Source organism: Pezoporus wallicus, unplaced genomic scaffold (genome assembly GCF_028554395.1).
Source record: "Pezoporus wallicus isolate ANWC-B61680 ecotype Strahan unplaced genomic scaffold, APGP_CSIRO_Pwel_v1 scaffold_3294, whole genome shotgun sequence".
Classification (NCBI taxonomy): Eukaryota; Metazoa; Chordata; class Aves; order Psittaciformes; family Psittacidae; genus Pezoporus; species Pezoporus wallicus.
Window position 1 is genome coordinate 16846770 of NW_026635478.1, and position 15332 is coordinate 16862101.

The 15332-nt window shown below is 45.4% G+C and overlaps 1 protein-coding gene across 9 annotated transcripts in view; it reads left to right on the plus strand.

Annotated features, from left to right (window-relative positions):
- The window catches only part of TCF20 (transcription factor 20), a 128242-nt gene that overhangs the window by 27685 nt on the left and 85225 nt on the right, over nt 1-15332 (plus strand). Inside the window, exon 1 of one of the 9 annotated variants that reach the window (XM_057430520.1) lies at nt 10703-10722. The exons of the other annotated variants lie outside the window; for them this stretch is intronic. The gene's annotated coding sequence lies outside the window, so the exon portion shown is untranslated. Of the gene's footprint in view, nt 1-10702; nt 10723-15332 lie in introns of those variants that run through there. 9 annotated transcript variants of the gene reach the window in all.

The window sequence follows — 15332 nt, forward strand, 5'->3', positions numbered from 1 at the left end:
CATGACAACAAGAGAACCAATTAGTGTCAGTTGTGGTGGCAGTTCTTACTGATGGGGACACAGACCTGGCTAAGATGTGAACTGAGCCATCATATGTCTTTTCGCTGCCTCCCTGCTGGTGTCTGGGTGAGGGAGTCACTCTTGGGAGCATGGGAGCTCCTGGGCAATTCCTGCAGCTGGAGGTGCAAGAGACCTTTGTGGGCGGTTGTCTGGCACAGAGCTCTGCTAAAACTTGTTGTCCCCTTCTCCCCCCACACCTCACGGCTGCATTTTGTGCTCTTCCTTTTTTCCCCTTAGACAACTTACTGCCCTCAGTGTGTGCGCAGCTTCCTGTGTCTGCTTTACCTGGATATCCACCGTCCTTTGTAAAACACAGTGCAAGGTTTTGCCTTGTCTTTTATGTTCCCCACCAGTGCGTAGACACCTCTGCTGTGGAATTTGTCAGCTTCTTGAAGTTGTTTTTAACTGGCCCTTGCAACACAGCTGTGACTTGTGCTGCTTGGCAGTTAGCATTTACTAAGTTAAATGATGCTCCTCGGTAGTAAGTAAAAGTGGTAATCAATTTTTCTGATATGGATAAACTTTATAAAAAATGGTTTGGTTTTTAAAGACCAACTCGTGGCTTGTAGTTCTTAGCATCAGGTGTTTACAGGCAGAACTGGACCAACAACTGGCAATGTTTGGAGTAGAAATGTGGGATGAAGGAGCAAAGAAAGCTGTGGCAAAGGAGCTGTTGTTTACGAGAAAAGAGAGCACTGCTGGTGCTAAAATGTGGTGTTTCAGGTGAGTCCCAGAGTTGGTCTAAAAGCCAGGAATCCTGCTGCTTCCTAGTTCCCTTTTACACCTCTTCCTCTTCGCAGCTGAGGAGCACACACTGATATTTTGCCATACCTTGGAAGAAGAAATAAATGGTGATGAGTAGAAGGGTAACTGCACTACAGTGTGTCGTAACCCACCACCAGCTACAGTGCCACTAATGAACAAGCTGATGGATGAGTTATTTACTCCATGGTCCAGAGGGAAGAGACCACCTTTGCTGACATCCACCTCTGAGCGGCATGAGGGCTCTGCACGCAGTGCGGGATGTCATCCGCAGCAGCAGGATCTCCCTTTTCCTTTGGAAACCTTCAGTTCAAGCCTGATCCTGCTTAGCTTGTGGCATGGCCTGAGGTGGTTGGTCTATGAGGCAACGTGCTGCCAGCTGGGGTGGAGGTCTCTGCTCCTGGGGGACCTTGGTCCTGGAGGAAGTGTGGAGGAGGGACAAGGGGAATGCAGCCTTCTGTGGGGAAGAAGTGCTGTGGTAGATTAAAGCAGCTGCCGAGGGACTACTCCAGTGAAGCCTGAAATCAGATTGTTTGACAAACATCATGTTAGAAGCACCTGGCTGGTTCTGTTTGCCCCACAGCTCCCTACCTCAGAGAGAAAACAAGGATTTGCACTGCTCCAGAATCGCTTTACTCTTCCCTTTTCCCTTCCCTTGCTATGCCCCAGAGGGCAGATTGCCTGCAAGCACTGAGCCACGGGTGTCTGCTGGAGATGGAGGGCTTTGGGAACCCCTCACCCCAGTTTTGGGAACCCCTCACCCCGGTGGCATCCCCCTGTTTGAGAGACAGAGAGCTGATGGCGAGGTGGGTTTCTTAGGTGTGATTTGAGTTTATTTTTTTCCAGCTCTGATTTTTGTTCTGCCACATTTGCATATTGTGTTTTTTTCCAAGCCTCTGCATCGCCTTTCTTCCTCCTTTTTTATAAAAAATAATATTTCTCTTCTTTCTGCTGAAGATTGCTCCTTAACTCTCAAATGTCCCTCCCCCGCCTCGCTCCCCCCCCACCCCCCTGCATTTTTCTTTCATCCTTTGTTCTTGATTGCTTGTGCCCGGGAGCAAAGAAAGGAAAAGGAAAGGATACCATTTCTCTGTGAAATACAGGAGAGAGAGAAAGGCAGGCAGGCAAAGTTGTCAGCCTGACAGAGTGAGGCTGAATCCATCTCAGGAACATGCCGCGCACGGGATTCACCTCCTCCATTACACTTGCTGTGCCATGCCATGTGGCTCTGGTTCTGCCAACCCTGGATGGGACTCCCCTGCAGAAATGTTGCTTTTGGCATATGCTGCCTCAGGGGAATGAAATGGGGATCAGGGATGGACTAAAGCTGCCTGCAGCACCAGCCTAGATTACTAACGGTCTTGTGCACGGTCCCCTCCTGGTCCTGGTCCCATTGGGAATCCGCTGTGTCTTTCTCACCCAGGAGTGTAGGTGATCATCTGAAATGTGTGTGCATGCTGGCTGATACACCGTATCTTCCATCTCCTCTCCCCCTGCATCAGCAGCACTGCCATAATCTCTCAAAATCAACAGGCCATTACAGTCTGATGTAACTCAGTGAGTACTCTGAGATAGAAATCCTGCAGTGTACTTAAAAATCCTAATGTAGAAACACAGCACTGTCCTGCATTCTCCCTCCACCTCGTTTTCTGGTTTCTAGTGTAAAATCAGCATTGTTCTGTGCCTGCTCAGGGTTTTTAGCAGAGTGGATTGCTAGGCTTCAACTAGCTTTTTATTCTCTTTCAGCTCCCAGAATCTGAAATACAGAGTCTGATCTCTTCCCCCCTTCTTCCCCCCCAACCTTCTCCCTTTTTTCCATTAGCTTTTTGAAGTGATGACTTCCAGCTCTGCCTTGGGAGAGCGGAGGATGCAGAGACCTCTCAGAGGCCCTCTGTTTTGTCTGCCTTTGCCTGTCTGGCTTGTCCCTTGCCAGTGGAACATGTGCTTTTGCTGATTAGACCCTGTGGGTGGGCAGTTCAGGTGAAGATGGGCCATGCTGGGTTTTGCACAGCAGAAATGTCTTTCTGCTGTTTGCAGTGTTTCCCTAGAAGAGCTTTATCATAGATGTAGCCTTACATTTCAATCGTCCTTTTAGGTCCCCTCCCCCAGATTTTTGTCATAAGCCACATTTCTGCCCTAGAGGGCTCTGACCTGTAAAGCTTTATTGGGAAGGGGCATCTACTCTTCTGATATGTGCAGGTTAATCCTGTTTCTCGTAGGACTCTTCTGCAGATTAGTGATGAAGTCTCTTGTTCAAAGGAACTATTTGGGGTTCTTGCTAGTGGCCAAAACATCTGTTTTAACCAGGTAGTTCATCACCCAAAACTCTCCAGTGGTGGGGTGAGTCCTTGGGAATCTCAGTGGAACTGAAGCAGTGTGGTCTTCGCTTAACGCCTATGGTAGCATAAGGTGCCAGAGGCACATCACCACGCTGCATGGACTGCTGGGCTGTTCAGTCTGATCTGCTGTCTTGGACACGGGAGCTGGCTGTGATGCTGGAGCTGAGACCAAGTGTTGGTTGGAAAGCGAAGAACCATTCTTCATGGATACTTTGAAGCAACAACCCTGAGAGAGAAGCTACTTTGTGTTTCTGTTGGTTGGCTTTTGTATACTTTGAAATGTGAGGGTCTGTACTTTCTAACTGGTGTTTTCATCTGATACCACTGTGGATGCTTTCGTTATCTATAGGAAAGTCTAATTGAATTAACATAGTGCCTGGGTTGTTTTTTTCTTCTGGACTGTCAAAGCAGCTCCATGTGCTTCTATCCTGTGGCTGCAGAGGCTGTGATTTGGCAAGGCCTCCTCTTGGGTGGTGCCTACATCTAAGAAACTTCACTTGCACTCTGTGTCCAAGTGTCCAGGGAGCCTCCTGCCAGAACTGCAGGCACTAGAGATGAAAATGAGTGATCCATTTGTTCATTCCTATCCATACATCCAGCTAACTTGTTTTATAGCTTATTGTCTGCTGGTCCCAGTCACAAAATTAAGCAGCTTGAGCTTCCCTTTTCCTTCACCTTCCATTCTCTTCACCTTGCACTCCTTTAAAGAGAGCTGCTGCTTCTCTGGCTGGCTATAAAATCTGTCCTTGGGTACAAAAAGCTCCGGTACAGCTGTGTGTCTGTGGAAGAGACTTGCTGACCATCTGTGTTTTGTTGGTTCTCTCTTTCATCTCTCATATAATCTGAAAACACTCTCTTCTTCCTCTCTTGTCCCTCTTGGCATTTCTTTTCTCCTTCCATTGTACATTTGAGCACTTGAGCAGGTTGGGAATATTGATTAATTTTTTTCTCTCTCTCTTTTGGCAAGTGTTAGTTTAAACAGTAATAAGTGTCTGTCTAAGATGCAGCATTTCATACAAGTTTCACTGGGAAAGAAATGTGGTGTTGTCCGGCTCCCTTGAATATTCCCTACCCTGCCAGCATAAAGGCCCTCCTCTGAGCTGGAGCATGGCTTTGTGCCCGAGGCTGTGGGCAGAGTGTTTTTGGTGGTTGTCCTTACTGAAACAGAACCTCTTCCCAGTCACACCTGGGGAAGGAGTGAGCACTAGTGGCTTCCTAAACCAGCTTTGTCACCAGCAGGCAGGATCCAGCTGTGCCTTAAGGCCCTTCCATGAGGAGGAGGAGAGCCTTGTTTTGAGGCAAGGCTTGTTTTGTTTTGTGTTTTGTTTCCTTAAAGCTTTGAAAAGGTGTGTGATCTCCTGCAGTGTAATTAAGGCATTTTTACATCTGTTTGACTTTGGGAGCCGGCCTGTGATAAGTTTTTCCTGGAAAATGCCCTCAAAAGGTGTTGAAGGGTGAAAGGGTAGGGCTGGATTGCAAGTTATGGTCCAGGTACTTGTTGATACGATGCACTAAGTAATTGCTTGTCAAGCTGCAGGTTCATATTAAGTGGTACTGGCAGTGCCATGGATGTGGTATCATTTCCAACACATGCATCTCAGGGAGAGGAGAGAAGGTGTGCCATAACACTGGAGGGAAGGTGCTGGATGAGGACTCAACATGCCGTGCTTCAGACTCAAGCCCGTCTCTGCTGATGATGTTGTTTTGCTTCTCCAGAAGAGGATGTGCCAGAGGGCTTCCCTTTGTAAGCTCTGGCTGTGGGTGTCTGATGAGGAAGGCAGGAATTAGGGTTGAACCCCTTCTGACTGAACTGGGGGAAGGGAAGCAGATGGATGAATCTGAATGGAAGCAGGCTTGGACTTAATCTGTACCGTTCCCGATTTGGAGATGAAATGTACACCTCATATGTGAGACAGTACTGGGGTTTGGCTTGTGGTTTCAGGTTGCTTACAAGTGCACAGCTTCGTGGTGGGTTGAAGTAGATACAGATCAGCATGGTTGACAAATAGAGTGGACCTAATTGCCTCCCACATTCCTTGTTACTGCTGCAAGTGTGCTGTGGTAAACTAACCTAGTAAGAACGTAATTTTTCACCACATCTAGTCAGGGAAATGTGCTGAGGGAGGGAGGAAAGAGTCAGGAGGGGCTTGTTTGCCCCTCTCAGCAGAAGTGAACACTTGGATTGTCTCAATGAGTTATCCAACAATTTGTTTTCAGCTTATTTAGCTAACTTCTCTGCCGCCAACCTTTGCCCTCTTCTGTTATCCCCATTTAATAGTATTTCCCAGCTTCAGCAGGCTGAGAAGTGCAGAGCTTTCCAGTGTGCTGCCTGGCCTGGTTGTGTTGTGCTGAGCTGACCGTGTGTGACTCAGTGGAGCCCTTGCCTTGGTGGCATTCTGCAGTTTGCCTGTAGCACAGTAGTGCTGGAGTGCTGCCACCCATCAATTCTGAAACTAAAGGGGATGGCAGCAGTGGGCAGAAACCTATTGATTGTGCTGTAAATCAGAAGGCTAAGGGAAAAAGCCCAATTCCCAGGGAAATTGCAGGTCTGCCTCTCACCTGCTACGTGCAGAAGAGTCTTTCTGCTATCTCCTTTGGGTACGTGCAACATCAGTACTTCAATGTTTTGTCTATAGGGACAGTTTGTAGTTGGGGCCCAATATCAGTGCTAATTCTTTCCATATTTTCTACAGGCAAATAAGGGGATTTCAGTAGGGCTGAACTAGGGGTGATAACAATGCTAGAGCATTCAGCCTTGCTTGAAAAGTAGCCCGAGAGACACAGGACAAGTGGGCTACTGGAGCTAGTGTGAGCTGGTGTAGAAAGGAGGTAGAACTTAATGCCTCTGCTTTTGGAATTGAAGATCTGTGCCACAGGATTGCTCCGCTCCCTTTTTGCCAACAGTAGGTTCTTCCCCTTTGTGCCTCAACGACCACTTGGCTTTGGGAATGGAAAACCAGGGAATTTCCCTGATGTCAGTCTGTGAAAGGAGGCAACTCCAGGAAAAGCAAAGATGTTGCTCTGGAGTACGATGTGACCAAATTAACATGGGGCAGAGAGAGGAGCTAATGCTGAGGCTGGAGATCAGAGTGAAGTTGGTGATTTGGGGGCATGATGAGTTGCTGGGCAGGAGATAGACAGATGGAGAGAGATCTTGGAGGAGGTCCTGAAATTGCCCTATTTAGTGTGTTTGGGAGAGTCATTACTCTTCTCATCACGCGTATGTTTTGGGAATGGGCCAGGGGAGGTTTCAACAGAATCCGAATCACAATCTTGGCTTTAAAAAAACCCAACAACCAAACAAACCCAGACTCATTATTTTGGGGTCATTTTTCTATGCATTGAGAAATGTTGTTGGGGTTTATTTATTTTTAAAAAACCTCTGTTAGCTGTTAGTCCCTCTTGGTTTTCTTACCCCTCCATTCTAAGAGGGCATTTCTGTCAAGGCTCTGTATCAAGTATAAGCAGGAGTTTCACAAAGACACAGGACAGATGTAGAGGCAACCTGGGAAAACTGGAATGTCAGGAATGATGTTGGGCACTACCGAAATGCTCAGCATAACCAAAGCACTTGAGCCAGTGAACCTTTTTTACAGCACTTGTTGCCCCTGTGCCATAGATTTTTAATTCCTTTTTTTCCTGGGAGCAGATGGAGAAAACCTTTGGGGATGGGGTATTTCTCCTGTGACTGAAGAAGAGCCTGTGCGCTCTCCAGAGAGAGGAGAGTCATAACCTCTTGCTTTGCTCTGTCTGGGTTAGCAGGAAAGCTCCATGAGGATCACGGCTATAGTGGATCTGTGTTTGCTTAAGGTGCTGAGGGATGCTGAGGTCAGACAAGCTTCCTCTGCTGCAGTGGGGAACTGTTCTAATAACTGCTGTTTCTGCTGTTCCAGGCCACACAACGATGAGATATTTATTAGGCTAATGAGCAAATTATAATTCAAAGCTTCAGGATGAACAAAAAAAGAAATGTATGTTAGCTCCCAACTGGTAATGGCTGTAGGATCAGAGGCAAAGAATTCTTGAATTTCCAAGTTTTCCCAAGTGACCAGCACTTGGATGAGATGCAGCTATATATGAGTATGCGGTTATATTCTTAAACTCAGAAATGTATGTGTGCATTGCGGTCACGATATAGAGTGAGAGGCAAAAGCAACCTTACCTCATTTCCTGCCTTTTTCTATGTGACTTCTCATTCATAAAGCACAGAGAAGGGATATTTTTGTACAGTGTTTCCTAAGGGGATTTTTTTCTTTTCCCCTCCTGCTAAAAGAAAATGCAGATAACTTTGGTCATGCATTCAAATGCAGCTGTGTTTGGTTTGTTGGGGGGGAGGTCTAAGTGTGTGTTAGGACATGACCTGCCTCGTGTACCTGTTTTATATCACCTCAGTGCACAGCGGGGGGTTTTGTGTAAACTATATTGACCTGCTATCCAAACGCAGTTTTGTATTACAATTTATATGGGCTGGATTCAGACGGTGGCCTCAAGGAGAAACACTCTTTAATCACTGGAGCTAGATGCTGCCTGAGTTTTTGAATCTTGCAGATATGTTGCCATTCATGTATTAAAGACAAACTTTAAGAGTATTTCTTTTCCTTGAGGAACTCTTGACTTCATGTGCTCCTTTTATTGTGAGCTGGTTGTTAGGGCTGAGAATTTGCCACCGACTCCCTCTCCCCACCCCAAAACAAACAAATAAGTAGAACCATATGTACTTGACTTCATCCTCCAAACAGCCTCTTAGGCTTCTTCTCTATGAAATCAGCAGCTTTTTTTCCCCTTTTCTTTTTCTTTCTTTCTTTCTTTCTTTCGAGACATGCCAGACCGCTGTAGGCTGCGTGGAGAAGGAAGAAGTTACCCCTAGTGATGACTCTTAAGCCAGCTGTCAGCTCAATCCAAAGTATCAGTCATTTTCCCATAGCTAAAGTCACTGCAATATGTTTTTCTTGCCTCGTTCCCTGTATGAAATGAGCTGCTGTAGCAAAGGAGTTTTAAAGACATTCTTTGGGCTTTTTTGGGGTTGGTTTTATTTATTTTTTCCCCCAAAATAGAAACATTTAATCATCTTTTTAATCGTACTCCTCGATGTACAGCCAAACAATGCTTTTTTTTTTTTTCAGTGGTTCTTTCTGGTTTAGTCTTGGCACAAATATGTTCCAATTTGTCAGGGGTGTGATCCAGTTCTGACAATGAAGTGCCCCAAGTACAGATCAGCCTGGTTCTGTGTTTTATTCCCTCTGATACTACTCACTTCCCATGTGATCCTTTATTTCCCTTAGAGTTGAAATCAGGGTAACTCCTGGAAAACTCTCAAAGGTTTTGTTGCTGTTTAATATAATTGATGTTGGTAGAGCATGCAGCAGATCCTAATACTAGAGGAGGAGGGAAGCACCCTGTGACCCAACATGATTAGGGTGAGAGCATGAAGGGGCAGAAAGGGTACCAGAGTGACAGTAATGGAAATAAGAGGAGCAAGTTTATACCAAAAGGTACCAGAGGGAAGCTGGTGTTGAGCTGTAGGGAATGTAGAGGGTTATGCAAAGGGTGAGGAACAGAGATGCTGCAAATTAAGGAAAGGAAGTGGAGCACAAATGAAAGCACTGGTCCACTCTAAATTATCGTGGTAAATAATTTGGAGTAGGAGGATCTCTAAAATTTGCTCTTGAGGTAATCCTGGTGTCTGATGGTTCACCCCTTTCCCTAGAAAATTGCCCCTTGAACTCTTGAAAGTGTTAATGGCTTGGCACAGTCCCCTACCAGTTTGTCCTGGTGGCTTTCAGATGTGTTGCAGATGAGAACTTCTACCATGTAAGCATTCAGGAACATGAACAAAAAGTAATTTCAGGAAGATTCTTGTCTGTGGATTCTTTTTTTATTTCCTCTTCTTTTACTCTTTAGGGAATTATGCCTGATTTAAAACTGTGCCAAAATAACACCTCTGGTCTTGTTTGTTTGGGTCTTACTGGTGACTGTTGTCTTCTCCCTACTCTGCAAGCTCTGCATGTGAGGAAGGACCAGGGAGAAGATGTGCAGCAGGGATTGTTTGGGATGACTTGTTTTGGGAAGTAAGGGGGGGGGGGGGTGGCCCACGCTGGGTTGAAACAGGGCAGTGCTGCTGTTCCTATTGTTCTGCCAGACTGCGTGGTTCAGCCACAAAGCAGCTGGTTTTCAAAGTCAGTGTTTAAAACTTCCCATTTTGAAAGATACTGGTTTAAAACATAATGGAGCACAATAAGAAACAGTTAAGACCAGTTCTTTAAACCTACCTGAAGAGAGAGGAATCACTTGAAAATTCTCCCAGTAAAAATTGTATTTGCTCTCACTGGACCAGTATGTTGAATTGTAACCTTTAGGTCTTGCACAAGCTTCTGCAGTGACTAATTAGGCAGGGGAAAAAGCAGAGAAATCACCTCTGACTGCAGCACTAGTTAAAGTTGTGGAAAATACAGGCAACCAGTCCTGGGCTGTGCGACTGGATGGAGATGGAGCTGTGCCTTCCCCAGGGCTCTGGTTGATGTTGCATTGACTAGCAGTGCTCATAAAGGCTTCTGCTGAGAGGAGAGACTTGTTACTTAATGTGTGATGCTTGTAGGAGCCAAAAGGGACTTTCTGGGGTCTTGCTGCTGCCCATCACCAGCAGTGCAGATGTGCCTTATGCTGACAGCAGCATTGGGCAGCAGCTGCCTGTGGGATGTGGTGTCCCAGGTGAAACAGACCAAAGGTCCTGCCTGGTGCTGCAGCTCCTGTATTGGGCTTTTATCTCCTCCTTTGCTGTCGGCTCATCTCCTTCAGACAGTGACAGCCCTGTGAAGTCTTCAGGAGCCGCAGCGTTTGTCTCCCTTGAAACTTGGGAGGGCAGGGGATAGCGAGGGAGAGGATTGGTTTGGTTTTGGCTTTTATTTGCCTGGGTTTTGTTTGTTTGGGTTTTTTTTCCCTGGAGAGTGCACAGCTCAGTAGTTCAGGCTGGTGTTTGCCTTCCAGAAATTCCTGTGAAATGATCAGAGGATCTGTGAGATGCTTCTGTATTTTGAGTCCTAATCACTTAGGTGAAAAAGAATAAGTAAATTATATATTGAACCGCTAACTGGTGCTGAGGCCTGCTGGTTTCCATGGCAACCAGGCTGGAATTAGCTGCCTGTGACGTCACCGGCATGGTGCAGGTAAGAGTTGCATCCTGCTGCCATTTCCCTCACTGAAGAGGTAAACGCTGCAGGCGCAAACACCATGACATTGCGGTTAGTATGCGCAAACACCTCGGTCACCCTGGGGTACCTGTCCATCTCTGGAGCGAACCGAGTTCACTGCATGCACAGCAGAAATGCCTTTACTAAGGGAGATGGGATCCCCTTACCCCACATCTGCCCTCTCCCCACTGCTGTTGTTGGGGTGCAGAGCAGCCCCACACCTGGGTTGGAGGGCTCAGGTTTTCTCCTCTGTTTGCCCAAGTTGTTTCTCTAATTCATCTTACAGACCCATTTATAAACATACGGAGAGAAAAAATTCCCAGCAGTCCCATGGGGACATCACTTCTTCTTTCTGGAGATGGATAAACATCCTGGTAGGTTTTTGGTGCCTTTTTTTTTTTTTTTCCTTTTGTTTTCTCAAGGATTGGTTTTATTTTCCCTCTCTTTTTCTATCTTTGAGATGCCAGGAATGTAAACTCTGGTCTTTTCTGGCATTGCTTAAAGACAAGAGGGAGATGTAAATCTATGAACGTGAATGTTTAAAACCTTAACTGAAGGAGTGAATGTGGAGAATCTTTAATGAAGGTCTCCTTTACTCAATACATTAATTACTTATCGGAGTATATGTATTTTAAGCCAAACAAACTACCAGCCTGATTGAGCATGGCTGTTTGATTATCCTCAAAGAGTCAGGAATGGAGGTTCTGCCTGAAGCCTCTTGCACAGTACTGTACTGTAGGGACAGGTGTGTCACATTCATGTGCGACAGGCACTGTCCCACACTGAAGCCTGGGTAGGCAATGATAAGTAATAGTCACTGTTCAGCTGTGGAATTGAATATCCTTTAGCCAGCAACAACAAAAAAACCTCACCCCACCTATCTGATTGCCTTCACATGATCAAAACACAGTAGATGTGGTTCTTCCTTCTGCACATTTTCTGGTGGTTGAATTCAGTTTAGTTTTAGCTGTCCCAGGTGATTGCATTTCCAATGTTTTCTTAAGAAGAGACTGTATGCCTCCCTGTTAAGGTGATTTGTCCTGTTCCCCATGCAGCAATAGGCTTATGTTTTTCTTTTCTTGGTTTCCACTGGACCTATGCATAGTTCAGCTAGCATTGAATGAGCCCCTTTTTAGTTTGTGCTTGTCAGAGGCTTGTAGACAGTTCAGTTCCCAGCTCATTGACCATTGCTCAACAATATCCTGTATTTAATCCTTGTGTTCATAAATTGATTTCTGGTTCTTGGTAAGGTACTTGGTGCTCTTCTGCAACCTTCTATTTTATCAGAAGGTTTTTGAGTAACTTTCATCCAGAATTAAATACCAGCTTTCAGATATGGTTGCAATCAAAACATCTGATGCTTGTCAGCTCTGGAGACTGCTAATAATACTGCAAAGCACAGCTGTTTGCTTGCAGCAGTGCCCACCTGTACATAGAAGTAGCTCTGCCACAACAGTCTTCTCCAGGAGACTGCCCACCGATACATCCTGCTTCTCCTATGCCTGCATCATTGCAGTGACTGTGAGTTGAAAATGATGTTTCGGTTGTGATGGCTGGCTCAGGAATTCCAGGTCTCGTACTGCCTCTTCCCTTTGGTGGAAACAGATGCACTCTGGATGATGTTTTGCATTTTGATGTAATGCGCATCTGTTATATAGGCATAAAAATGTTCGGTTTTTATAATTCAGTTTATAATGAGGAAAATGACACAGGGCAACAGGGGAAGTTCAGGTTAGGTATAAGGAAGAAGTGCTTTACTGTGAGGGTGATGAGGCAGTGGCACAAGTTGCCCAAGGACGTGGTAAATGCTCCATCCCTGGAGCATCAAGGCCAGGTTGGACAGATCCTTGGGCAACATGGTTTAGTGTGAGGTGTCCCTGCCAATGGAAGCGGGCTTGGAATTAGATGATCTTAAGGTCCTTTCCAACCCAAACCATTCTATAATTCTATGATAGGGAGTTTTATTAGGTGCCATGGCTCACTGAGTGTTGCTTGCAGATAGCATGCTGCACAGATCACCTATTGTAAGCCAGTAGTGACCTGTGGAACCCACTTTGGGTGATGCTGTTCTACGGCCTTATCTATACTAGGAAGAAAGACAAATGATGTATAGTTTATCGTCTCATTGTAAAGCTAAATGACATGGTAGGGTGGTGGGGGGTTTCTATGTTTTTGTTTTTGGTGGTTTTGTTTAATGTCAGAAGTTGCTTCTTGAGTGGGCTACAGTTGTGTTTCTGCTGCCAGAGGTGAAATAACAGTCCTGATTTTTTGTCAGTGTAGATGCAGATAAATGGACTTGGAAATACAGAAGAAATAAAAATACCTTTATCATGTACCTCCTTTTGGAAGCATCTCCAAGTATTAGCAGCTTCTTTTTCCTTCTTTGGATGGGCTACTTTAAATCATTCATATTGTTGTCACTTCCAAGGGTTTTTTCTTCCCTAAATACTTTGTTTGTAGGCAGTGCCACCAATAAGTGAATAGATAGGAATATGAAAAATATGAAGAGCGCCAAAATCTTACTGACAGAAGGAAAACCTTGCAGTGCATTTCACTGCTGCCATCCCTAGTGAGCTGTGCTACCACGAGTGGTAAGGCAGAAAGGAGTCTGAGATCGTCTGTGCCTCCTTAGAGGCAACATCAGAATTTAGAAGAACTGAACTGCCTCTCATGGCTCCTGAGCTGTGACAGTGTGGTCTTTGCACACTTTAGTGTCAGCTGAGCTTTTAGAAAATGCTTCCTCTATTTAGACCTGTGGTGATCAGGTATGGTATGTTGCATGAAGGACTACAGTCAGCAATTCTGCCTTAAGGTTCCTCCTGCTACTAGCACTTGTAGTGTTCCTCAGGGTTTTCAAGCACCTCCCACATTTTATGCATCTGTCTTTCAGAAGATGAAATATTTAGGCCAAAATGGACATGGTTTTGTCTTACACGAGTGTTGATGGGATAAGAAGGAACATCACTGCTCAATGTTCCCATCAGAGTCGTTGGCAAATGCATCTGTCGGGAAGGATTCAGTGATGGGTATTAGGATAATGAGCCACGGGGAGGTGGGCTGTGACTTTTCACTCCTTGTCACCTCTAGTTTTCTATCAGTTCAAGAGGCCTTCACAAAAAGAAGCTGTTACTACTGCTGGCTGCACAACGGATGCTGTGTAGAGTACCTGTGCAGTGGTATAGCTTGGGAAGGGTGAAAGATGAGAAGATAGGGGTTTATTGCCTTCTAACGCTGAGGCTTGCTGAGATGGCAGTGGCTGCGGTCTCCAGAATTAGAGGGTTTGTATTTGGAGTTAAGATACCGTCAGTGGGGCCTAGTGTCTGAGCCAGCTGTTTATACACCCGGAGAATACTGCTTTGTCTTTCCTCTGCCACTGGGCGGGCGGGAGGGGGACCATGGCCGAGGACGGGGCTCAGGGAGTGAGAGGGATGGGGGGTGCATGGGACAAACTGAAGAGGATGAGTTGGGTGGCTGGAAGGAGTTGGGCCTGTTTAAAATGGCCGCCACCGCATTCAGGGGGCCATTTTAAGTGCCGTTATCCTGCTCTCGCTAATGGGTGTAATTTGAATGAACGTGAAGCCAACAAAAATGTTAGATTCCAGGACAAATCTGTTCTGATCTGGGGATTCATCCGAGTCCCAACAATGCGTAAAGTACTGTGGGATGAGAGGTGATACATTGTGGAAATGTAAGATATGAATTTTATATTTATTACTGACTTGGCAGGGTGCTTTTCACATCACCATTCTGGTACAATTTTTGATTATATTTTTATGCTGAGCATGGGAGAAACACCGCTAGTGTGTACGTAATTCTCTCTGCCTTTTGTGCTTCTCTTCTCTGATAAGGAGAACTCTGTGCTGATGAAAGAGACAGGGTTGACAGTCCTTGCACTGTAATGATACAGTTTAGACAATGACGGTAAAAACTTCCTCTGCCAGCGTGGGGGACGTGTGCTGACACAGAGCAGAGTGCCACTAGCAGAGGAAGGATAGGTAAGTTTGTGTCTTGCCCAATTCCTGACCTCTGCAAGAGTTCAGGAGGGTGATGGTAGTTTGTGTGATGTTGGTGTGCATGGGGGACCTGTTCACTGGTCCTCGGTCCATGTGTTGCTCTCATTTGTCATGAATTGTTGTCTTGTAATGGATTTTGTTTACTCCCAGCATGTGCTGGCTCTGAACTGGCATTGAAAGCAGGTAAAATTTATCTGCAGATGGAGTGATGTCTGTTCTCTTCCAGGTACTTATTTTCATTAAACAAGTAAGTGTCAGGAAAATACCCTTCTCTATAGATTGCCTTACAAAGTCAGAGTTATGGGGCAGTGGTACATTTCTTGTATATATTTATATTTAGTTATTTATACAACCCTTGTCTTTTATGTGGGGTTTTTTAACAAGCATCGATGCATGCATTCTACCTTACTTCATGTCAAAACTGATAGCATCCTCATTTTGTATCTTCATAAAGAACTGTGCCGTGTGAGATGGTGCAGAAGGTCTGCATCAAAACTGGGAACTGAACCCAGACTTCTGGGATTCTTGGTTCAGTGTCCGATACATAGGAATAAGTCAGAATGATTTTTGTGTTTATTTAAAGATATATTTACTTATGTTTCTATTGAATCTGCTTCTGGAAGCGAACAGCTTCAATATGGCACTTTTCATTAGAGTAATTGAGAAGGGGCTTAAAATGATTAAGGTGTAGTGGCTTTTTGCATCTTCACCGCAAACAGCATTGCAGTTGTACCGCAGAAGTGCATTTGGCTGGTGGCATTTGGTGGAACCAAAAGGTTTGACTCAATCTGACACTGGCAGAGCAAAGTGCATGAACAGACGACTGCCAGCAAGTTGATTTACCCCAATGAGATTATAAGTTGTCATCTAGACACTAGTAGTCTTCTTCATTGCAGTAAGAAGTAAAATGTTCGCCTCAACTGTCAGGAGATTGGTTGGTTCAATGTTACTGTGACTCAGCTGGCAAATGG